This window comes from Mus musculus, chromosome 9 (genome assembly GCF_000001635.26).
Source record: "Mus musculus strain C57BL/6J chromosome 9, GRCm38.p6 C57BL/6J".
Taxonomy (NCBI): domain Eukaryota; kingdom Metazoa; phylum Chordata; class Mammalia; order Rodentia; family Muridae; genus Mus; species Mus musculus.
In genome coordinates, this window is record NC_000075.6 from 25,221,489 (window position 1) to 25,247,612 (window position 26,124).

General features: G+C 40.3%; 1 long non-coding RNA gene and 1 pseudogene across 1 annotated transcript in view; one reads left to right on the plus strand and one right to left on the minus strand.

The window, feature by feature from the left end:
* The window catches only part of Gm29642 (predicted gene 29642), a 93,555-nt gene extending 69,463 nt beyond the window's left edge, over positions 1-24,092 (plus strand). The window contains exon 2 of the long non-coding RNA NR_169024.1: positions 22,903-24,092. This is a non-coding gene — a long non-coding RNA (predicted gene 29642). The remainder of the gene's footprint in view (positions 1-22,902) is intronic.
* On the minus strand, positions 6,959-7,581 carry Gm8031 (predicted gene 8031; annotated as a pseudogene).
* Positions 24,093-26,124: the final 2,032 nt, after the last annotated feature.

The window sequence follows — 26,124 nt, forward strand, 5'->3', positions numbered from 1 at the left end:
GGCCCATGTGTTAAGGGCTGAAACCCTCCTGTTACACTAGTGGGAATGGTGAAGCTTTACATAGGTGAAGTCTAATTTGATAGTCTAAGTAGACTTCAGGGTCCACAGTTGGTAGTGCTGTTTGGGGAGTGTTAGGAGGTGTGGCCTTTCTGGAAGGAGTATGTTCTTGGGGGCTGGTGGGTAGGGGCTTTGATAGCTAAAGTCCCAGCCTATTTCCATGTACCCCTCTCTGCTTTGAGCTTGTGGTTAAGGACGTGATCTCTTAGCTCTTCATTCTATAAGTGGGATCACCCATGATATCTTATCATGGCATCAGGGAACGTAACTAGTATATCAAGCAGAGAAAGCTATGTCATTGGAGCATGCCTGTGATAGGAATATTGGGAACCTAGCCTTTTCTTGTTCCTGCTTTTACTTCTTGGCCACCACAAGCTAAGCAACTCCTTCTGTCTTGTGCTGTCACCATGATCTTCTCTCCTGCTACAGGTCCAGGAGCAATGTGTCTATCTATTGTGGATAGAAACAAGCCTTTAAGGTGACTTTTCTCAGGTATTTTGTACAGTAATGGAAATGATAAGTATAGGAACATCAAATTCTTTGGAAAAGATGGTTCTATTCTAAAGAGATCAAGTGAGTTGGGACCATGTAATATTGAACATCCCGGTTTTCTGCAATCCTCTTCATGCTTCCTTAAACATCATCTTCCCTGTAACCTCCTACATCCCTATCTGCTCCCACTTCATGTTCCTCCTGACCCCTGTGAAACCATCTGTTGTCTCTGGGGCTATCATTTGTATGTATGTCTTTAATATCATTTAAAACATAAATTCATGTTTTTGTGTGTTTATATCCTTCACTTAAGTATGACTTCATCTAAGAAACCAGTTAGTGTATTTTAGTATGTTTAGACCCCAAGAATGAACACTATTGTCTAATACAATGGGGGTCTGAAAATAAATTACTAGATTGTTAAATTATGGAAGTTGGAAAAACAAGGAATCTGTAATTTTCTTCTGTCCTTGAAGCCATGCTTTGGTTATTGCCTACATTTAAAGGCCTATTCTTGTGATCATTTGTAAAGACGAATGAGTATTCTCTATGGAGATGAAATACTAGGCAGTGATCCTTCAAAGTATTTCAGCATTCATTTCCTTCTTTGGGAAGTTATGATGTCTTGCTCTCCCTTTGGTGGGTGAAGTGCTAACACGTTAATGGTGAGTCCACTGTAGATATGGCTGTAGCAGGTTTGTGGCTTTCTGTTTAGGTTATTTTTCCATTCCTGGGTGATGACCTCTGCTCTCCACTGAAAGGATACAGAGGCACAGCTCCTGGCAGTGATTAAGGCAAGTTCAGGATGGCTGAGGGTGCATACCATAGAAAAGAGCTCTTACTGAAAGCTGGACATGTAACCTCGCTTGACTAATAACTAATAACAATTTCTTGGGAGTATTTGATTCTACCTTGATGAAAACCAATGTGGTAACACATACTGGATTTGGAAATAGGGTTCATTATGAATGTAAACCTTAACATGCAAGCTTATGGAAAACATCTCTTGGCTGAAATACTGTCAGATTAGTACAGTACCATCTTCATACACACAGAACTCCTTAAAACATAAAGAAAATTACTTATAATAAAAAGTAATAAATATAACATGTTCGTCCTGACTCATTTTAAGAAAAAGGATATCAGGACTTGAAAATCCCATATCTACCACTTGGTTACACAGACGAGGTCTGAAGGCCCTTACAGTATGCCAGATTGTCCTGTCTGTCAAGAAACAGGTCCTCTTCAAAGGCATACATCAACACAATCTTTATGGAAGACAATTTGACAACAGTGTAAATTGTGAATAATTTCCTTTTTCACCAACAGTGTCACTTCTGGGAATTTATCTTTTATTACCTGTGTAATTCAAAATAGTCCATGTGAGGGGCTGAAGAGATGGCCCAGTGGCTAAGAAAACTAGCTGCTCTTCCAGAGGTCCAGAGTTCAATTCCCAGGAGCCGCATGGAGAGGCACACAGCCACCATAATGGGGTCTGATGCTGTCTTCTGGCATACATGTAGATAGAACACTCATATACATAAAATAATAAGTATTTTTAAATAATCTGTTTGAAGCATTGCTATGTTGTCATAACTATAGTTATGTGACATGCTTGAGAAAAGTACTTCAATGTTATTATGTGCAGTAAAAAGTAAGTAAAGATGTAAAAAGCAGCTGTGGATGAGGATGCTGGTCATGCAAAAGGCCTTGGGCTGTGTCCCAGAACTCAGGTTCAGAAATGGGCAGTAGTTGTAAGAAAGTTTGGCAGATCAACAAAACAGTGTTTAAAAGGAAGACAGACAGACAGACAGACAGACACACACACACACATATATTTGGAAGTCAAGATGTCTTGTACCTTAGAGTATTCCCTCATTGGACATTTCAGTGGTAGACATAGAAGAGGGACAGAATGGAAAGGTAGAAGTTACTCGTGAAAACAAAACTGTAGGGCAGGAAAAATGGCTTGGCAGTTGTAAGAACCATACCATTCTTGGAAATGTCTAGATTGGTTCCCAGTACTCATGCCTCCTGGCTCACAATTGCCTGTAACTTCACCACCAAAGGAATCAGACACTTGTGGCCTCCATGGGCACTTGCACACAGTCACACAGAGATACATGCACATACACATGATCCTTAGTCCCTTAGGCTGAGGTTCCTGTGACCCCTCTACCCTTGTACCATGTGAACTGGGAAGTCCTCCATTCTGGTTACCCTGAATGTGTCTCATACAGTCACAAAGGCTTTGAGTGGGCACAAGCCACTAACAACACAGACTTTTACTCCATGGAGAGTGCAAGGCCTGAGTGAAGACTTCAAAATTTCAGGCCTCAGGCTTAGCGAACTTTCTCTTCTTGCCCTAAGGTTGATATGGAATAGAGTCTGGCCTTGAACTCCTGATCCTTCTGCCTCTACCTTCCAAATCCTGGGACTGTAAGTGTGAGGAGAGATTTTCATTAAAATACTAATATGCAGATATGCATGTAAAATAGGAAGGGAGAGATAGTTCAGCAGTTAAAACACACATTGTTCTTCCATAGGACCTGAGTTCAAATATTGAGACCCATATTGGGTGATTCATAGTCACCTATAACTCCAGCTCCAAGTTATCCATGCCTCTGGCCTTGAAGTTCACACCTGCATTCATGTGCGCATTAAAAAATAATTAAAAATAACCATGCATATTATTATTTTGTGTTTTTTACAGAGTGTACCAGTTAAGAGAAAAACTCTAAGAGGAGAACTGGAGATAGAAAGAATGAAAAGGAAGCTTACTCATCAGCTGACACCATTCTGACTAGATTTAAAAAAATAGAGTGTAGACAAAATTTACTTATTTACATTAATATACCAAAAAATTAAAACTCTTATAATAATCCTTTAAGCAAATACAGAATTTTGAACTAAATTGAATTATTGGGAAGTCTTTTGGTTCACAATGAAATATGCCAACACAATATATTAGGTAATATGATAAATACAGAAATTCTATTTTTTCTTAATGGCAGCATCCACATCTGAAGCAAGCTGTCAGTAGGAAGCAGTTATGCTTGAGTTGCCCAGCTTAGCAGATGTCTTTGTTAGGAATGTGGCAATTATGGTCATATTTATTTCACTGAATATCAAGTGGGAGAGAGAGGTGCCAAGTCCTCAGCGATAGCATGTGAGTAATCACATCATGCAAGCTCCATGCACGCTTTCCTCTTTGCTACTCGTCCTGAACATTATCATAAAAAGACAGACCCAACTCAGACTCCAAAATGAATACAATGCAGTTGGCATCAACGATCATGCAAACTATGTAAATTCCATGGGGAAAAGTGAATTACTGTCCCCTGAGCTTTACTGCATAATAACACTGAGTACCATTCACTTGGCATTTACTGTGTACCAAATTATGATTAAGTACTCTGCAGTCATTATCTCAGAAATTGTAATCAGAGATTCTCTGATAATCACACATATTCTTTTGCGTGCACTCTCTTCCTTTAACATTTTATTATTTGTTATAGCGGTTAATCACTTATTTTGATATGATGAGTACTGTGAACTTTTCTGCACTGAATAATTTTTATGATAAAGAGTCTGTGATGAATAGGAAATTATTCTATAATAAATTTCAAATTACTGCCAAAAACAAATTGAAAGTATTGCTGCCCCAAATAAGTGAAATTTGATCCTTAATTCTATGGATTAAAAAGAAGCCAGAATCTAGCCAGGCGTAGCGGCACACGCCTTTAATCCCAGCACAGAGGCAGAGGCAGGCTGATTTCTGAGTTCAAGGCCAGCCTGGTCTACAAAGTGAGTTCCAGGACAGCCAGGGGAACCCCCCCCCCCAAAAAAAAGAAGCCAGAATTAATGTAGCATTCAACAGTTCACTGAGCAATTAAGTGCCTACTGTGGACATGCCTCACAGTCGTCGAATAGTATACCAAAATGAGTGTGACTTGGCTCCTCTCTTTCAAGTATTTGCTCTAGTGGAGAAGATAAACAGTTATTTTGTGCAAAGACAGATTTAAGTATTTTCTGTGCTCTGGTTAGTAATTTAAGTTAATACTGTGTGTGTGTCGGGGGGGGGGTGTTTTTGATTCTGATGACGGGGAGAAAGCTTTTCTGGAGGACAATAATTTGAATTTGGTGTCAAAAGTCTCTACCACTGTGGTCTGAGTGTTTGATGGTCCAAGTCTAGTCTTCCTTGCGCCCTGCAAAGACTATGTGAGAGGAAGCCACAAGACAAAAGCAATAGTCTAAGAAAACATGATTGAGTACAGACTATGTTTAGGGACTTGTTATAGACCAACACTGGAAGGAGTAAGGTTAGAGGGCTGGAGATGGACTAAACTAAGCAGGGGTTTGACTATAGAGAACAGTGGGTATAAAATGAAATCCTTAGACCTGAAAGTGCAACACAGTTAGGCCTGAGCCTTAGGAAGATAACTCTAGCAGTTTTGCTTTAGAATGCAGCATTTAAAATACTGGTTGATAAAGACAAATAAGCTGAAGAGTGGGAAAGAGCTTTCAAAAACCATTAGCATGTGACTCCACCAAATGGAGGAGAGACAAACTGAAAGAAGTAGGGAAGTCTATTGCAAAGCTCCACACAAGGATTTTTAAGTTTCACTATTTTCTAGATATGAAGCAGCCAGTGTGAGCATGAGGAGACAGTATCTATGGCTACCTGAGCAAAAAAGATATTCAGGCAAAAGGGGAACAAGTGGAGAAGAAAGTGGGGTTCACACCAGTGGGAAGGGGATAAGTTCAGAATATTGGAGGCTGAACATATTTTCAATATAGTGCATATTTGCATGAAATTGTCAAAATGAAACAAAAGGCTGAAAAAGAATTAATAGGCTTCTGGGATGGTAGAGAACAGAGAAGAATGATTTACAAGTTAATCAACAAAGTATTCTGTATTGGATTCATTAACCAAGGTGAAAATCAACACAGGAGTAGCCATAAGGTGCGTTCAGTTTAGGTCAGAGTTTAAAGTGTCTGAAATCCACCAGCATGAGATGACCAGCATTTGATAAGAAATATGGGCATACAAAAATAAAATGAACTGAGGGCTTGTTAGAGGAAGACAGGTGAGGGCTACAGCTACTGTGCTGTGAGTCATTCTCACAAAGGAGACAGGTAGACAGTTCAAGCCAGGAGGTAGATGAAACTAGGAACAGGGTACTTGCAGTTAAACCACAAAGATTGGAACAATGAATCTTCAGATAGTTTATATTTAGAGGGTGTGGGATTGTTTGTTTGTTTTTTAGAGACAAAAAAGAGTCCTGAATGGAACCTAAATGGCAGTCAACAAGACAGGAGAACCAGAAAGATGTAACACAGACTTTGGGGCAAGATGAGAGTTTGAGTAGATAAGAGTGGGAACTGAGTTAAATTGAGCAGACAAACTAGAAGGTTTTGGCTTTAGGAAGTTCAGTAGGCTTGTCATGCTGAGGATGCAGCAGGAGAAGAAAGCAAAGAGCATGAAATGTAGGTGGATGGACCATGGACCATGAACCATGGATCATGGACCACGTACCATGGATGGATGGAATTATCATACAGGAGCCTTTCTCATTTGAGTAGGAGAGCAAAGGTGGTAGATGCCAAGGGAGGGATTGGAAGAAAGGAAGGCTTAGAACATAAATCACTCTACATAATAGAGTTGCTGTACTTTTCTCCAAAGTAAAAACTTACTTATTTTTCACAGGTTAGAAAACTGTGGCTCTGTTCCAATCTGTCGTATAGCTAGAGAGAAGATAAAGGGAATGGGTAATAATTTTAATACAGTTAAATGAAAAAATAAGCACATCACATGACCTCTAGCATCTTCTAAAAGAGGCAGCAAACATGAAGAGTGTAGAAACTTAGTGAGACTATGGAAGACTGAAATAACAGGCATTGTTATTATTATTTTTAATTTAAAACTTGTATTTACTTAGAAACATTTATTCAGAATGTCAACAAAACAGCCACAATGTTTTTTGCAACTACAGAGTTAACAGAACAAAAATAATCTTCGTATAAGCGGCATCAGAGACAACTGAAGATGAAAAAAACCCAAAAATAAAACCAAAAGAAAAAAAAAAACAAAAACAAAACTACTGTCCCCATATATAACTAATTTATGTTATGCAACAACAAGAACCTGCTTTAAATCTCCATGACGATTTACAACCCCCAGACTGTACCAGGCAAGGTTAGTGGCTATTGAAAATACCACCAGGACAGGGCTATCTAAAGACACACTCAGTAGTGTGTTAACTATACAAAAAAGACACTGTACAGTTTAAAAACAAATCTTACACAGCCTTATATTTCAGTTTTTTTTCTTTAAAAGAGTGAGCTGTGTACAGGGGGGTTAAATGCTTTATAGACAAGAAAAAAAAACTGCGCTAGAACCAGCTTATTCATCATCATCATCTTCCTCTTCTTCCTCATCCTCTTCATCCTCCTCATCATCTTCCTCTTCCTTCTTTTTCTTGCTCTTTTCAGCCTTGACCACCCCCTTTTTTGCTGCATCAGGTTTTCCTTTAGCTCTGTAGGCAGCAATATCCTTCTCGTACTTCTCCTTCAGCTTGGCAGCCTTCTTCTCATAGGGCTGCTTGTCATCTGCTGCAGTGTTGTTCCACATCTCTCCTAGTTCCTTTGCAACATCACCAATGGATAAGCCAGGATGCTCACCTTTGATTTTGGGGCAGTACTCAGAACAGAACAAGGAGAAGGCCGAAGGAGGCCTCTTGGGTGCATTGGGGTCCTTGACCTTCTTTTTGGTCTCCCCTTTGGGAGGGATGTAGGTTTTCACTTTTCTTTCATAACGAGCCTTGTCAGCCTTTGCTGACAAATATCTTCGAATTTCCCCCTTTCTTTAGCAAACATGGTCTTCCACCTCTCTGAGCACTTCTTGGAGAACTCTGAGAAGTTGACAGAAGCATCCGGGTGCTTCTTCTTGTGCTCCTCTCGGCAGGTTTGCACAAAGAATGCATATGAGGACATCTTGCCTCTCGGCTTCTTAGGATCTCCTTTGCCCAGGTTTAGCTGATTTTCCTCCATGAGGCAAAGAGTCGCCCAGTGCCCATCTGGCTCTCACTTGCCCCAGCGCTGTCTCTATGGAATTCAATGCACTGCAATGGCTGTTATTATTATTATAAAGAGTAAACCAGTGAGAGGTGAGAACAGGAGCACACAGTGTTGTTGAGTCCCCAGGCTAACTGAATGGGAGGTATTTTACATTATCCAAACAACCCAATGATGTTATAAATTCCAAAGATGTCCAGGTGCTTAGAAAGGAAAAAGAAGACGTAAGTAGATGTTTTAACCAGGATTGGAACTTGGCTGAAATAAGAATAATGTGTCAGTCAGGCTGGATAGATGGTTCCATAGTGAAGAGTGGCTTGTGTGCTTGCAGAAAATCCAGGTTTGCTTCCCATCATGGCAGCCAGACGGCATACAACTGTTTATACCTGTAGCTCCAGATGATGCAACTCCTTCTCCTGGCTTCCAAAGCCACTGGAGCCATATGTACCAAAGTACATCTAGACATACGTATGTATGCACAATTAAAACTAAAAATAAGGGGTGGAGAGGTAGCTCAGCAGTTAAGAGCACTTTTAGGGATCCTGAGTTCAATTCCTAGCAACCACATGGTGGCTCACAATCATCTGTAATGGGATTTGATGACCTCTTCTGGTGCATCTGAAGACAGCTATATTGTACTCATATACATAAAATAAATATAAATCTTTTAAACAAAATATTTATTAAAAAAGTAAGTCACCATCAGAGTGCAGTTAAGAGCACAGTGGGATAAACTGTGCCTGCGATTTGGGAAGGGGGACTTTCGGAGGCTTGCTAGAGGGTGGAGGCATCAAGGGATGAGTCAGCAGTGAGGCAATAAGTAGAGAAAGGAAGACGAGAGGTCTACAGCTCTCCAGGATGGAGAGGTTACGGCTGATAGGGAGGATTATTATTATTCGCTTGCCAGAGCATTTGCGGCTGAATGATGTGGAAGTGAAGGAGGTCAGGGTTGCAAAGATGACCCAGATCAATTCTGAATCACAAAGAACATAGTGATTATAGATTTCCCCAATATGACAAAAGCCATATTAATATGGTATAAAAGAATATCTAGAAAAAATATTTGAAAGGACACAGCCTTTTCCATTCAACAAATAATACGTATTATTAAATATGTCCAACATGAGACTATATTTAAGAAAGCATGCTATACGAAGGATTCTTCTGCAAATGGTGGCTTAATTAACATTTAGACATTAGTTCCCACTGTCTGTACCGATGGGTGACCCTGTGCTGAAAGTAAAAAGTAGACAGTGGTTTCCTTGAGTAATGGAAAAAAATAATATAGAAAGGCTAAATCTAGTCATTGTGAAACAGCACCTTACAGTGAAACAAATAGTTGAACTAAGTAAATTATAGTGATACTTCAGAAATTGCGTGTGTTCATCATGAAATCGCCAGTCATTTCCTTCACGTTTTGCCTTGGAATATAAGCTTTCATATTCTTTCTATGTCGATGAACCCAGAATGGTTCACCAATATACCCCCTGGGTTGTCATAAGACTAACTTGGAGGTGGCACATCTGGAGCCACTGAACACACAAACCACAACAAGCTGGAATCACTGGCCCTTTGTACCCTGGATGGGTACAGAGCCACGATTTTCTAAAGTTCGAAAAATAAATAAGTTGTTTTTTAGAGGCAAGTACAGTGACTCTATTATATACACTCATCAGGAGACTGTGCAGAGTTTAGGATGTTGTAATCATCCAACTGAAAGGGGAATTGTTAGCTCACTATTGAAAGTATATGTAAACAGGCTCTGGGAGTACACACTATCTTCGAGTCTTTGACCAAACACAACAGCATCTGTTGACACAGTGTCAAACACTCTTTAAAGAAGACAGGGAAGCCCAATTTTTATATTACTTAAGTGGAATATAGACAAAATATTAATTATGAAAGTTGTATGGCAGATAAATTTATTGTACTTTTCTTGTATCTTCTGACTGTGCTTAAAATTTCCTTTGGTTAAAATAAATGAGAGAGAAATCCTATTTGTTCTCACTCTGTAGTTCCAACTGCTATCAAACTCACAGCCATCCTCTTTCAGCTTTCTAAGTGCTGGGTTTGCAGGTACCTGCTGAGCCTGGTTTAGAAAGTCTATTTATTGTGCTCATGTAGTTGGTAGATGTGAGGTGACTCTTGCTTTAGTCCTCCCTGTTGACATACAATGCAATGTCTGAAGAGTAGCTGACCACACTTCCTGCTTTTCTAGGACAAATTAGGTGATATGGACACTAAAATTACACTGACGTTAGATTGTATAATATCATTACTATTGTAACTCTTGCATAGGCTCTACTTCATTTATTTCTATGCACCTACATAGAAATAAATACATTCACAACTTTTCTCCTAAACAGGTGCCTTACCAAGATTCGGGCTGACTGAAACAGGTTTTAATTACTCATAAATGAATCTTAAGAACCCAATATATATATCATTATTTAATATTACTGTATGTTCACTGGCACACAAAATGTAAAGTGGAGAACAGCATGTAATAAATTGCCTTGAATCAGTTATTAAAATTTTATTAACCCCTATTATCTTCAAAGTGGCTACCAAGGCCTTGGTCATACAGCATACTGGGACTTCCTGCAAGAAAGTAAGAATAAGTGAAGCATAGTGATGTGGAAGTTCTAAGTGAAGAGTGGGGAATTTTATAAAAATTTGAATTCCCAGACCAAACAAAGAGAGGTCCCAGGAAGCCTTGAAAACTACTGCTCTAAGTCATCAAGCCTCGAGGGTGCAGTGAACCCTAGCCCAGTTTCCAGTTGGAATGCAGTTTGCAGGATGTGTGTTTGAAATCCATCCTGATGCTGGAGGGCAAAGATGCAAAGAGGGTCAAAGCCTAGAAACAAATCAGCAGGACCTGGGAAAGGGTCAGAACTGGATCTCACAAGCCTGTTGTGAGATCCTGGCTGGCTTGGGTCCTGTTGGAGTCCTAACTAAAGACTATTTAAAGACGGTTTTGTATTTTGCCATTGGCCATTGGTGTGTGTGTGTGTGTGTGTGTGTGTGTGAGAGAGAGAGAGAGAGAGAGAGAGAGAGAGAGAGAGAGAGAGGGAGAGAGAGAGAGAGAGAGAGAACGCAAAGCTCTTTACTCATGTAATCTCATTCCATATCCATGACAGTTCTTTGAGAGAGAAGCTGATGTGTTCAAAGTCAGATGGCCAAGAAGTGACTAACTCCTCCTAACCACTCGAAGGTCTTGTTCTCTATTCCCTCTTCATGTTGCCTTTAAAAGTTGGTCAGACTCCCGCATAGATAGCTGGGAAAACACTCAAGTATGAGGGGCTCTTCATTTTCAAAACATATTTTGATTAATTCTTTGAGAATGTCACACATACATACTGTGTATTTTGTCCACATTCATGCCCAACTCCATATCCCCTGTCAATTTTGTATCCCCCCTCTCTCTTACCATCAAGACAAATGTGTGCTACTTATATACTCATGTATGTGGGGGCATCTCCTGGAACCTGTTTGACGTTCCAAAGGTCACACTTTTAAAGAAAACCGATTGTCTTAAAAGTCATCAACAGTCTATAGCTCTATAGCTAGAGGTGGGGGCTTGTGCGTGCCCTCCCTCTTCATGCTGGAATGCTGACTGGCTTGATGTTGTGCAATCTTGGGCAGCCAATTACAGCTGCTGTGAGGTTTTGAGTGCAACAGTCCTGTCATAGCCACAAGACACTACTTAGCTCCAGTTCTCCCCAACCTATGGCTTTTACAGTCTTTCTATCCCCCTTTTTCTTAATAGTCAGAGTCCCAGGGGAGGGATTATGATATAGATGCCCCACCTGCAGCTGAGCATTTTGTAGACATTTATTGTTTGTGCTTTGACCAATTGTGAGTTTCTGCAAGAACTGCTTTCCACTGCACAAAAATTTCTGAAGCCTGAGAGCAGTACTATATGTAGGTACAAAGAGAGGAATTTAGAGGCAGTTTGATACTATGCCCATTTAGTAAGAAAATATTAGTAGATTCAGTCCTGGGGCTTAGAAGCTCCACTAACATAGGTTCTTGGCCAGATTTACAGCATTAGGTATGTATTTCCTTCTGTGGAGCAGGCCTTAATGAGTGCCACTATTTTGTCCATAGTATATCTTGCCATGTTGGTTGTTATTGTAGCTGAAAGCGTTCACGGTTGAATAAAATGTTTATGACTTTTCCCCTTCAGCAGCCTGCATGGCACCTTCTGGTATGATGAAACCTAGCCAGTAGGGGAAGGAGTGAGGGACTGAGGGAGGGGAAGGGATGTGGAAGAGGGGCTTCTAAGTCAGTACTAAGTTGATATCCCCATGTCCTATGGCATTTTCATCAATGCAGTCGTAACATCATGTTCTAGTGTTTAGGAAGCTTATGAAATAGTAGGTTTCCGAGGTGAGAGGGTGCGCCAGAGAACCTGACAGCTTCTGGAACAGGCGGAAGCACAGAGGCGCTGAGGCAGCACCCTTTGTGGGCCGGGGACAGCCAGCCACCGTCCGGACCGGAGGACAGGTGCCCGCCCGGCTGGGGAGGCGGCCTAAGCCACAGCAGCAGCGGTCGCCATCTTGGTCCGGGACCCGCCGAACTTAGGAAATTAGTCTGAACAGGTGAGAGGGTGCGCCAGAGAACCTGACAGCTTCTGGAACAGGCAGAAGCACAGAGGCGCTGAGGCAGCACCCTGTGTGGGCCGGGGACAGCCGGCCACCTTCCGGACTGGAGGACAGGTGCCCACCCGGCTGGGGAGGCGGCCTAAGCCACAGCAGCAGCGGTCGCCATCTTGGTCCCGGGACTCCAAGGAACTTAGGAATTTAGTCTGCTTAGGTGAGAGTCTGTACCACCTGGGAACTGCCAAAGCAACACAGTGTCTGAGAAAGGTCCTGTTTTGGGCCTTCTTCTTCGGCCAGGAGGAGGCCCAAATACAAGATATCTGCGCACCTTCCCTGTAAGAGAGCTTGCCAGCAGAGAGTGCTCTGAGCACTGAAACTCAGAGGAGAGAATCTGTCTCCCAGGTCTGCTGATAGACGGTAACAGAATCACCAGAAGAACAATCTCTAAACAGAGTCAACTATAACTACTAACTCCAGAGATTACCAGATGGCGAAAGGTAAACGGAGGAATCTTACTAACAGGAACCAAGACCACTCACCATCACCAGAACCCAGCACACCCACTTCGCCCAGTCCAGGGAATCCCAACACACCTGAGAACCTAGACCTAGATTTAAAAGCATATCTCATGATGATGGTAGAGGACATCAAGAAGGACTTTAATAAATCACTTAAAGAAATACAGGAGAACACTGCTAAAGAGTTACAAGTCCTTAAAGAAAAACAGGAAAACACAATCAAACAGGTAGAAGTCCTTACAGAAAAAGAGGAAAAAACATACAAACAGGTGATGGAAATGAACAAAACCATACTAGACCTAAAAAGGGAAGTAGACACAATAAAGAAAACTCAAAGCGAGGCAACACTAGAGATAGAAACCCTAGGAAAGAAATCTGGAACCATAGATTTGAGCATCAGCAACAGAATACAAGAGATGGAAGAGAGAATCTCAGGTGCAGAAGATTCCATAGAGAACATCGGCACAACAATCAAAGAAAATGGAAAATGCAAAAAGATCCTAACTCAAAATATCCAGGAAATCCAGGACACAATAAGAAGACCAAACGTACGGATAATAGGAGTGGATGAGAATGAAGATTTTCAACTCAAAGGTCCAGCAAACATCTTCAACAAAATTATTGAAGAAAACTTCCCAAATCTAAAGAATGAGATGCATATGAACATACAAGAAGCCTACAGAACTCCAAATAGACTGGACCAGAAAAGAAATTCCTCCCGACACATAATAATCAGAACATCAAATGCACTAAATAAAGATAGAATACTAAAAGCAGTAAGGGAAAAAGGTCAAGTAACATATAAAGGCAAGCCTATCAGAACTACACCAGATTTTTCACCAGAGACTATGAAAGCCAGAAGAGCCTGGACAGATGTTATACAGACACTAAGAGAACACAAACTGCAGCCCAGGCTACTATACCCAGCCAAACTCTCAATTATCATAGAGGGAGAAACCAAAGTATTCCACGACAAAACCAAATTCACGCATTATCTCTCCACGAATCCAGCCCTTCAAAGGATAATAACAGAAAAAAAACCAATACAAGAACGGGAACAACGCCCTAGAAAAAACAAGAAGGTAATCCCTCAACAAACCTAAAAGAAGACAGCCACAAGAACAGAATGCCACCTTTAACAACTAAAATAACAGGAAGCAACAATTACTTTTCCTTAATATCTCTTAACATCAATGGTCTCAACTCGCCAATAAAAAGACATAGACTAACAAACTGGCTACACAAACAAGACCCAACATTTTGCTGCTTACAGGAAACTCATCTCAGAGAAAAAGATAGACACTACCTCAGAATGAAAGGCTGGAAAACAATTTTCCAAGCAAATGGTATGAAGAAACAAGCAGGAGTAGCCATCCTAATATCTGATAAGATTGACTTCCAACCCAAAGTCATCAAAAAAGACAAGGAGGGACACTTCATTCTCATCAAAGGTAAAATCCTCCAAGAGGAACTCTCAATTCTGAATATCTATGCTCCAAATACAAGAGCAGCCTCATTCACTAAAGAAACTTTAGTAAAGCTCAAAGCACACATTGCGCCTCACACAATAATAGTGGGAGACTTCAACACACCACTTTCACCAATGGACAGATCATGGAAACAGAAACTAAACAGGGACACACTGAAACTAACAGAAGTGATGAAACAAATGGATCTGACAGATATCTACAGAACATTTTATCCTAAAACAAAAGGATATACCTTCTTCTCAGCACCTCATGGTACCTTCTCCAAAATTGACCACATAATAGGTCACAAATCAGGCCTCAACAGATTCAAAAATATTGAAATTGTCCCATGTATCCTATCAGATCACCATGCACTAAGGCTGATCTTCAATAACAAAATAAATAACAGAAAGCCAACATTCACATGGAAACTGAACAACACTCTTCTCAATGATACCTTGGTCAAGGAAGGAATAAAGAAAGAAATTAAAGACTTTTTAGAGTTTAATGAAAATGAAGCCACAACGTACCCAAACCTTTGGGACACAATGAAAGCATTTCTAAGAGGGAAACTCATAGCTATGAGTGCCTTCAAGAAAAAACGGGAGAGAGCACATACTAGCAGCTTGACAACACATCTAAAAGCTCTAGAAAAAACGGAAGCAAATTCACCCAAGAGGAGTAGACGGCAGGAAATAATCAAACTCAGGGGTGAAATCAACCAAGTGGAAACAAGAAGAACTATTCAAAGAATTAACCAAACGAGGAGTTGGTTCTTTGAGAAAATCAACAAGATAGATAAACCCTTAGCTACACTCACTAAAGGGCACAGGGACAAAATCCTAATTAACAAAATCAGAAATGAAAAGGGAGACATAACAACAGATCCTGAAGAAATCCAAAACACCATCAGATCCTTCTACAAAAGGCTATACTCAACAAAACTGGAAAACCTGGACGAAATGGACAAATTTCTGGACAGATACCAGGTACCAAAGTTGAATCAGGATCAAGTTGACCTTCTAAACAGTCCCATATCCCCTAAAGAAATAGAAGCAGTTATTAATAGTCTCCCAGCCAAAAAAAGCCCAGGACCAGACGGGTTTAGTGCAGAGTTCTATCAGACCTTCAAAGAAGATCTAACTCCAGTTCTGCACAAACTTTTTCACAAGATAGAAGTAGAAGGTATTCTACCCAACTCATTTTATGAAGCCACTATTACTCTGATACCTAAACCACAGAAAGATCCAACAAAGATAGAGAACTTCAGACCAATTTCTCTTATGAACATCGATGCAAAAATCCTTAATAAAATTCTCGCTAACCGAATCCAAGAACACATTAAAGCAATCATCCATCCTGACCAAGTAGGTTTTATTCCAGGGATGCAGGGATGGTTTAATATACGAAAATCCATCAATGTAATCCATTATATAAACAAACTCAAAGACAAAAACCACATGATCATCTCGTTAGATGCAGAAAAAGCATTTGACAAGATCCAACACCCATTCATGATAAAAGTTCTGGAAAGATCAGGAATTCAAGGCCAATACCTAAACATGATAAAAGCAATCTACAGCAAACCAGTAGCCAACATCAAAGTAAATGGAGAGAAGCTGGAAGCAATCCCACTAAAATCAGGGACTAGACAAGGCTGCCCACTTTCTCCCTACCTTTTCAACATAGTACTTGAAGTATTAGCCAGAGCAATTCGACAACAAAAGGAGATCAAGGGGATACAAATTGGAAAAGAGGAAGTCAAAATATCACTTTTTGCAGATGATATGATAGTATATATAAGTGACCCTAAAAATTCCAACAGAGAACTCCTAAACCTGATAAACAGCTTCGGTGAAGTAGCTGGATATAAAATTAACTCAAACAAGTCAATGGCCTTTCTCTACACAAAGAATAAACAGGCTGAGAAAGAAATTAGGGAAACAACACCCTTCTCAATAGCCACAAATAATATAAAATATCTCGGCGTGACTCTAACGAAGGAAGTGAAAGATCTGTATGATAAAAACTTCAAGTCCCTGAAGAAAGAAATTAAAGAAGATCTCAGAAGATGGAAAGATCTCCCATGCTCATGGATTGGCAGGACCAACATTGTAAAAATGGCTATCTTGCCAAAAGCAATCTACAGATTCAATGCAATCCCCATTAAAATTCCAACTCAATTCTTCAACGAATTAGAAGGAGCAATTTGCAAATTCATCTGGAATAACAAAAAACCGAGGATAGCAAAAACTCTTCTCAAGGATAAAAGAACCTCTGGTGGAATCACCATGCCTGACCTAAAGCTTTACTACAGAGCAATTGTGATAAAAACTGCATGGTACTGGTATAGAGACAGACAAGTGGACCAATGGAATAGAATTGAAGACCCAGAAATGAACCCACACACCTATGGTCACTTGATCTTCGACAAGGGAGCCAAAACCATCCAGTGGAAGAAAGACAGCATTTTCAACAATTGGTGCTGGCACAACTGGTTGTTATCATGTAGAAGAATGCGAATCGATCCATACTTATCTCCTTGTACTAAGGTCAAATCTAAGTGGATCAAGGAACTTCACATAAAACCAGAGACACTGAAACTTATAGAGGAGAAAGTGGGGAAAAGCCTTGAAGATATGGGCACAGGGGAAAAATTCCTGAACAGAACAGCAATGGCTTGTGCTGTAAGATCGAGAATTGACAAATGGGACCTAATGAAACTCCAAAGTTTCTGCAAGGCAAAAGACACTGTCTATAAGACAAAAAGACCACCAACAGACTGGGAAAGGATCTTTACCTATCCTAAATCAGATAGGGGACTAATATCCAACATATATAAAGAACTCAAGAAGGTGGACCTCAGAAAATCAAATAACCCCCTTAAAAAATGGGGCTCAGAACTGAACAAAGAATTCTCACCTGAGGAATACCGAATGGCAGAGAAGCACCTGAAAAAATGTTCAACATCCTTAATCATCAGGGAAATGCAAATCAAAACAACCCTGAGATTCCACCTCACACCAGTGAGAATGGCTAAGATCAAAAATTCAGGTGACAGCAGATGCTGGCGAGGATGTGGAGAAAGAGGAACACTCCTCCATTGTTGGTGGGATTGCAGGCTTGTACAACCACTCTGGAAATCAGTCTGGCGGTTCCTCAGAAAATTGGACATAGTACTACCGGAGGATCCAGCAATACCTCTCCTGGGCATATATCCAGAAGAAGCCCCAACTGGTAAGAAGGACACATGCTCCACTATGTTCATAGCAGCCTTACTTATAATAGCCAGAAACTGGAAAGAACCCAGATGCCCCTCAACAGAGGAATGGATACAGAAAATGTGGTACATCTACACAATGGAGTACTACTCAGCTATTAAAAAGAATGAATTTATGAAATTCCTAGCCAAATGGATGGACCTGGAGAGCATCATCCTGAGTGAGGTAACACAATCACAAAGGAACTCACACAATATGTACTCACTGATAAGTGGATACTAGCCCAAAACCTAGGATACCCACGATATAAGATACAATTTCCTAAACACATGAAACTCAAGAAAAATGAAGACTAAAGTGTGGACACTATGCCCCTCCTTAGAAGTGGGAACAAAACACCCATGGAAGGAGTTACAGAAACAAAGTTTGGAGCTGAGATGAAAGGATGGACCATGTAGAGACTGCCATATCCAGGGATCCACCCCATAATCAGCATCCAAACGCTGACACCATTGCATATACTAGCAAGATTTTATCGAAAGGTCCCAGATGTAGCTGTCTCTTGTGAGACTATGCCGGGGCCTAGCAAACACAGAATTGGATGCTCACAGTCAGCTAATGGATGGATCACAGGGCTCCCAATGGAGGAGCTAGAGAAAGTACCCAAGGAGCTAAAGGGATCTTCAACCCTATAGGTGGAACAACATTATGAACTAACCAGTACCCCTGAGCTCTTGACTCTAGCTGCATATGTATCAAAAGATGGCCTAGTCGGCCATCACTGGAAAGAGAGGCCCATTGGACACGCAGACTTTGTGTGCCCCGGTACAGGGGAACGCCAGGGCCAAAGGGGGGGAGTGGGTGGGTAGGGGAGTGGGGGTGGGTGGGTAAGGGGGACTTTTGGTATAGCATTGGAAATGTAAATGAGCTAAATACCTAATAAAAAATGGAAAAAAAAAAAAAAAGAAATAGTAGGTTTCCACACAGCTTCTTCAAACATCCTTAGTGCTCATTGTCTCTCCAGATCCTCTACATTCTCATCTCTCTCCCCTACTTAAACCTTTCTTCCAATTATTCAGTCATTCTCTGTATTAGTCAGTGTTCTCTGGAGTCACAGAACTTATGGAATGTTTCTCTATATTGATGGAATTTATTGTGATGACTTACAGTCTGTAGTCCAACTAACCAAACAGTGGTCAGATGTGAACAGGAAGTCCAAGAATCTAGTAGTTGCTCAGTTCCATGAGGCTGGTTGTTTCAGCTAGTCTTCTGTAGAAGTAGGTTCTAACAAATGTGCTGCCAAGTAAATGCAAGCAGATGAAGAGCAAACCTTCCTTCTTCCATCATCCTTATGTAGGTCTTCAGCAGAAGGTTATGGCCCAGATTAAAGGTGTGTACCTACACACCTGAATCTGGGACTTGCTTTGTTCCAGGCTGGCCTTGAACTCAGAGATCTCCTAGCCTCAGTCTCCTGGGACTAAAGGTGTGTACCTTGCCTGGTGGGCCTAAGCTTTTCATAGCCACCATACCTCAAGATCTCCATGCCAAGATCCAGGTCAGAAACTGTGTCCTCCAGCCTCAAGATCTGGATCAAAGGTGAGTCCTCCAATTCTGGATTATAGTTCATTCCAGATATAGTCAAGTTGACAAACAGGAATAGCCATTACATTTCCTTTCATATCACCCATAGGAACACTGGGTGACAAGAAGTAGCTCAGTGCCCATACCACACTCATGAGGGGGTAAAAAAAGTTCCCGTTAACTTATGACTGCCAAGGTTCTCATTATTTCCAGAATCATGTCTCAGCCAATGGTAGAAGTTTGTCTTTATGTCTTCCATGGCTATCCAGTTCTGTTTCTCCCCCCAGTACTCAAGGTGTATGTTTGGGTGGGCTACCTAATAATCTTCAACTGCCTTCACATCAAGCAACAGTGTCTGTTGAAAGATTCAAAAGGGCCGTGCTTTGGGAACTATTGATTTTGAACAAAGATTGGGAACTTGAATGAGTGAAAGTACTAACAGGACAGGGACACGAGAAGGGCTTGAAAGATGTGCTGAATTCCTGAAGTCACACTTTGGGATAAACTGGAGGCTAAGTGCTGTTGGAGAGAGATAAGATCTTTGGAGATAAAGGGATCAAGGGTTCTGTTGCTTCAGAAATTCTCATCAAGTACTTTTCCTACCACTGTACAAAGTACTCCTTTTTTCTAGGGAACAATATGTATGTGTAAGTTTTCACAAAGGAGTCTTTAGTGGTCATCATCCATCAAAGCCTCTTTCTTTTGGTAAGTGAGGTCACAGACCTCAGCACTGCTCTATTAGTATTCCAAAGGCCAGGCTGTCCTGCCTACAATCAAGGGTACACAATCGCACAGCTCCTGGTACCCACTCTTTACTTTAGTGCCACAGGAACTCAAAACAATGGACTTTTTCTATTCACCAATTACTGTTGAGCTCCTTACGGCTCTAACAAATGCATCCTACTAGTGGCTACCACGTAGATTTGCATATTTGCACACTTTTAGATTGAGAAGTGGTGATTTGTTTGCTGAGGCAGTGAATGATATCCTAAGATAATGTCAAACGTTTCGATAATTCCCTATAGCCTGTATATAAAACAGAACTAATTTTGTAAGTCAGCAGTACAAAGGCAATAAGAGCTGACTTTGTGGCTTAATTCTCTGCAAATTTTGAAAACCACCTGACTCTCCTGAGCTGTGATTTACACGCTGTACCACAATACAGCAACAATAACACTACTTGCCTTGAGAGGGTCTTCCAAGAACTGAATTGTACTATCTGTGAAAGTGCTCAAAGACATTTGTTGATGGAGAGCTACTTGATGTTCAATAAATAAGGCTTTGAAAATGTATTGTTAAACTTAAGAGACCGGAATCCCATCTACCTAAGTGCGCAGAGGAGAATTTAAGAATTATCAGCTTCAATTTAATTCAAAACAAACATGTCCTTGCAGGAATTCCAATTATACAAGTGGACAAATAAAAGGTACAAGGCTCCATTCCAAAGTTCATACCTTGGAGGTATGTTGCTCATGACAGGTTGACATTTTGCTAGGTATGTTCAAATATTTAATTTTAAAGCATAGTGTAAGCTGGGCGGTGGTGGCACACACCTTTAATCCCAGCACTTGGAAGGCAGAGGCAGGTGGATTTCTGAGTTCGAGGTCAGCCTGGTCTACAGAGTGAGTTCCGGGACAGCCAGTGCTACACAGAGAAACCCTGTCTTGAAAAAAACCAAAAAAAAAAAAAAAAAAAAACCAAAAAACCAACAACATCAAGAACAAAAAATTACTCCCCCAATAGCATAGTGTAGATTTTATACACTGTTCTGTAATTCTGTAATTTAAAATTTTGACTTAGCAGTGTATTTAGACCCAGTGTTCTATTTCCTCAGCTGGATTTTAATGATATAAATATGCTATTAATGAATGACCGCTTACTTATTATTTTTGCTCACTGGTGTATGAGTGAATTCTTAAGTATGTAGTCATATTTTGGCATGCGTACTAGGTATTTTTTTCTAGGACAAATTCCTAGAAGAAAAATTGGTGAGTACTCATACTGAGCAGCCTTTGTTAAGTTGCATGGAGAATGTTACAGGATCCGTTGTATCCCTCAACAACTACAAGCCTTTCATTCACCTGGGGCTTGAGAATGAGAGTGTATTTCAAGACAGGACCTTTAAGGGAGATTAAGTTATTAAGAAAAATGATGTTGTTAAAGAGGCCATAACTCACTCTGACTAGTATCCTAATAAGACAAAGAAGTCTGGATGTACAAAGATATCAACCATGTGCACATGTAGAGCAAAGACCATGCAGAGACAGAGAAATCAGGCAGGCGTCTGTAAGCTAAGGACAGAAGCTACAGGAAAAGCTAGCTTACTAACACCTTCATCTTGGCCTTTCAGCTTCTACAACTTTAAAAAATAGATTCACAGACATCCACATTGCAGTATTTCATTGTGGCAACCCAACTGAAAGTCGCTAAAGGCATGTGTCACCTGCTTGCTGATGTTACGAAGCTGCTGTAGTTACTCCCTCTGCACCCCTGACCTATCCAACTCTCATTGCTCTTATTGCCCTGGCATGTTGCAGTTTATTTAACCAGGTTGTTTACTCTGAACCTTGAGGAAACCTCAAAGATTTTGGGGGGTTTGTGAACAATAATTATTTATATTTTTAGTTTTTTTTTTTAACTAGGGTGTATGTGTAGTTAGTGTGTGTAGCTAATACATATCACAGCACATGAATGGGAAGTGAAAGATAATCTGTGGAGTTGGTCCCCTCCACCATCTATATGGATTAGATTACTGGGCTTGTGCTTTTACCTGCCGAGACATTTTTATGGCCACATCTTTGGTTGTTTTTTTTTTTTTTAATTTATAGTTTTTATTTTTTTATTTTATTTATTTATTTTTGGTTTTTCGAGACAGGGTTTCTCTGTGTAGCCCTGGTTGTCCTGGAACTCACTTTGTAGACCAGGCTGGCCTCGAACTCAGAAATCCGCCTGCCTCTGCCTCCTGAGTGCTGGGATAAAGATGTGCACTACCACACCCGGCTATAGTTATTTTTTTCTGCTTTGTTGTACCGCATTTTGCAAAAGATTACAGGCTAAAATTACTAAATTATTTTTCCAAATGAATCATTTTCTATTTTTTTTTTTTTACTATAAAATAGTAAAAGCAAAAGCAGTAATTTTTCTGCTTAGATTATCTCAAGTACTTCTTCCTTGGATTGATGGGAATACATGTCTCACTCTGGTAGATTATTTTAAGCTTATTAATATGTTTTATAATATTGAGGCTTGTACTTAGCGATCACATATGCTAAGCAAGCTGTTTTGCCACTAAGCCACATCTTTGTCCTTTCTAAAACTTTTATTTTTATTATTTTTGGAGACAAGTTCCCATCAAGCTGTTTAGACATTCTCGTATGACAGCTTTCCACATAACTAGTATTGCAGGCCTGTGCCACCAGGCAGACTGTCCTGATTCACATAATTAACTGTACCTGGACTAACCCAGTAACTAAAGGCATCCGCCCTTTCACCCAGTCCCTCTTGACCACTCTGCCTTCCCAACCCTCAGTAGATCTGATGTGTGTGCTTCCTCAAGAAGCAGGAAGGAAACCTGAAATTACGCAGGAGCTATCATATGGTCTACAGCCTCATCAGCAACCTTCACATACTTGACATTCTTTTCATTTCCTAAAGAAGTGACTCACCCAGAACTCATAGCCACAGTGGCTGGAATAATTACTCTCACAGTCTTCTTTTTTTTTTTCTTTTTCTTTTTTTTTTCCTTTAACAATTTACCTGTAAAACCAAAGACTGCTTTGCCAGATATTATTGCATGCTGGGTATAAAAGCAGAGGAGAGTATCTGTCAGGGGTTCAAAGAGGGTTTTTCTTTTCTGATCTTCCTTGTCTTTTTTTCTTCTCAGAATTCGATTTGGCTGTTCAAGGGCCTGGAAAACCCGTGTTTACTGTTCATGAAGAGGGTAGTAAACCATGGAAGCTGAGTCAGACCTGCCTCAACTCACTGGTCAGCAGACCTGGCTGCTGAAGATCTAGAAGACCTGGCTGAAGCAGGACAGGCTAGCCCACTGCCAATATGATCAACTGAGCCTTTCATTTCAATGCCAGAGAAATGCAGAGAGAGAGAGAGAGAGAGAGAGGGAGAGAGAGAGAGAGAGAGAGAGAGAGAGAGAGAGAGAGAGAGAGGAGAGCATGTAGAATTTACAGGAGGATTATTTACAAAAGGACTTTAGTTTGTGTTTATTTTTTCCCTAATATATTTGTATGTATGTGCAAAGGAAGTTGGGAACAAATTAAAAAGCAAACTCAAAGATAATAATCTTCCTATTTGTAATGTTCATGTTCTACCTTTTTGTTCTTTGTATTTTTTGGTATTGCTTTTCCCATTTTATTTAGTTTACTAAGTAACATAAGAACCTCAAAATATATGCAATTATTCCTAATAAACTTGAGTGCTTATCGTGTGTAAGGAACTATACCAGGTCCTGTATGAGACACTAAGTTCTATATTAGATAGCTAAGATTTAATCTATCTCAGCATCTAGAGATTTGCTCAACAATTTGCAGACACCTAGATTTTATAACAAAAAAAATTGTCTAATGGACAGTGGGAAAAATCTAAATCACTTATATTTAGCACAAAGCCCAGGATTATTTTGAGACAATAGCAATTAAATACTTTTATCAGAAACCAATTCCAGAAGTGTTCATCTGTGCGTTGTGAATCAGGAAAGGGAAAGGGAGCTATGCCTATGCCGTATGTGCACTCCGGAGCTACAGGACTACCATCTGTGATACAGCTGCTTCCCTTAAATGCTCACACTCATAACTTCAATAGGAGGCAGCACATGGGCTATGGAAAAGCCTATTTGAGGAAGTTCTGCGTTTGGTAGGTAGTTGATTGAGGTTAGGCCTCCTCTAACCTTCTAACTCTGAGACTAAGTGAAGAAGGACACACATATAGCCTTTGGAGTCAGGAACTTGAATAGAAAATGTGATAAGTGAGCACTTTTGTCATCTGTGATATTACTATCATTTTGGATGAAAAAGATGACCATTATTTTCGTTTCATAAAGTCTCTTCAATCTTTACAGTATTCAACTGCATGATGTTATTGTTTACTATACATTTTCTGGAACAAATGAAACAAAGTATTAAGGCAAACAAGACAAGTCATTTGATTCATGGAATGAAATCACATTATGGGTAGCAATCACGAATACTAACACTTGTCTCTTATTTTTTGTCAGGTGCTTAAATACCTCCCTAAAGTAGGGTCCAACCAACATGAAATGGTTAATGATGCAGTAAGTCTCTAAGTTGGGGCTGGAGTGCTTATCATGAAAATGTGAGGACCCAAATTTGATCTCTAGAACCCACATTAAAAACTACATTTGGGCCGGTGGTGACATAACACTTTAATTCCAGCAAGAGGCAGACAGATATCTGTGAGTTTGAGGCCAGTCTGGTTTACAGAGTGGGATCCAGGATAGTCAGGGTTCCTCAGAAAAATCCTATCTCAAAAAACAAGAACAACAACTTAGGTATGGTCCATGTGCCTACAATCCTACTGCTAGAGATGTTGAGACAGGACGGTCTCTAGGGCTTGTTCTAATTGCCAGTGTAGCCACTTGATTCAGCCTCAACAAAATAAGATGGATAAAAGACTGAGGAAGACACGTGTTGACCTCTGGTCTTCGTACACATACACACACACACACTCATGTGCCCTCACATGAACACACACACACACACACACACACACTTGCTTATACATACACACAACACACACACTCTGAGTTGTTAGGAGCCTCACACAAAGGGCAGCAATGACACAATATTTTAACTGTTACTAACAGTTTGACCAGTCCCCATTAGTCTCCATGGTACTATAATGCAATTGCTTACTTAAAGGAAACAGATCGGTCTAGCACAAATGCCAGGGCATTTGACTCCTCTAAGGTATACCTTCAGAAAACACATCTGTCACTAATCAAGGTCAGCTAGAAAAGAACAGGGCTAGTGCCTACTGCTTATAAAATGATGGTCATCTGCTAACCTATTATATCTCTTTAAACTTAGTTAAGTTCCATCCACTTTTGTATAGCAGGAAGTGTTCAGTCATCGCCAAAGTCAATATATTAAGCCTAGTTGCTACAGGCAGCTGGTTTCCCATAGATAGAACCAAGTGTCCCTATTTGCTATTTCAGTCAATTTCTGATTCAGTGGTAGGAAATGCCAAAGGGAGTTGGCAGCGATGGCCTTTTCCGCTTGCAATAGAATTTATAAACTTTGGATTTTTCTCCTTGATAGCTCTAAAACAATGTACTAATGTCAAACAAAACAAAATGAAAAACAAGGTAAGTGATTTCTTCTTATTTCTGTCCCAGAGACAACTACACTGCCAGTCTGTTGTCTGGGATGTGGAACCCTCAAGGAACAAAGGGACTCTCCTATGTATGAGAAATAAGTTTGGTAAGAAAGCCCTGGATGTGGACACTCCTTGAGACTCCAGTGATAAACTGAGATAAATTGGACTTCTGGGACATGCTATTTCTGTGCTATGTCTTCACCCACTCCCTTCTTGGCTGGTGGGAAAAAGAGGTAAAGAATTTAAGAATGGAGGTTGTTCTGATATTTTTTCTATTTGTTTAACTCCTGAGGAAGAAGCTGAAATTTCCCTCCTTTTCCTTCCTCCTCTCCTCTTGCTGCGTGTTTTGGGTTTTCTTCTATGATGTTTCATCTTTAAAGTATGGCGTTTTATTTTTCTTTACTTTTTGTTCATTAATCTCAAAAATGTCACATTCTTGTACTTCACAGATTCTTAATCCATATAGGGATATATCGGTATCTATCCCTTTTTGTTTGTCAAACACCACAAATTTTCATTTTAATAAGCTTATTTGATCTCACCAGAACTTTTTTCTGGTACTATGCTATTTAATCATGAATATTTAATCCGCATTCAGATTTCATGAACACTTAAAGAGATTCTCTGATAGCACACACAATAGTTGTTGTCGCTGCTGTGATACAACAGACTGGCAGGAACAGCTTGAGGAAGTCTCTTTTCCTTTTTTCCTTCCTTTTCGTTTGGTTCCAGAGGGATAGAGTCTTGGAAGGGCAAG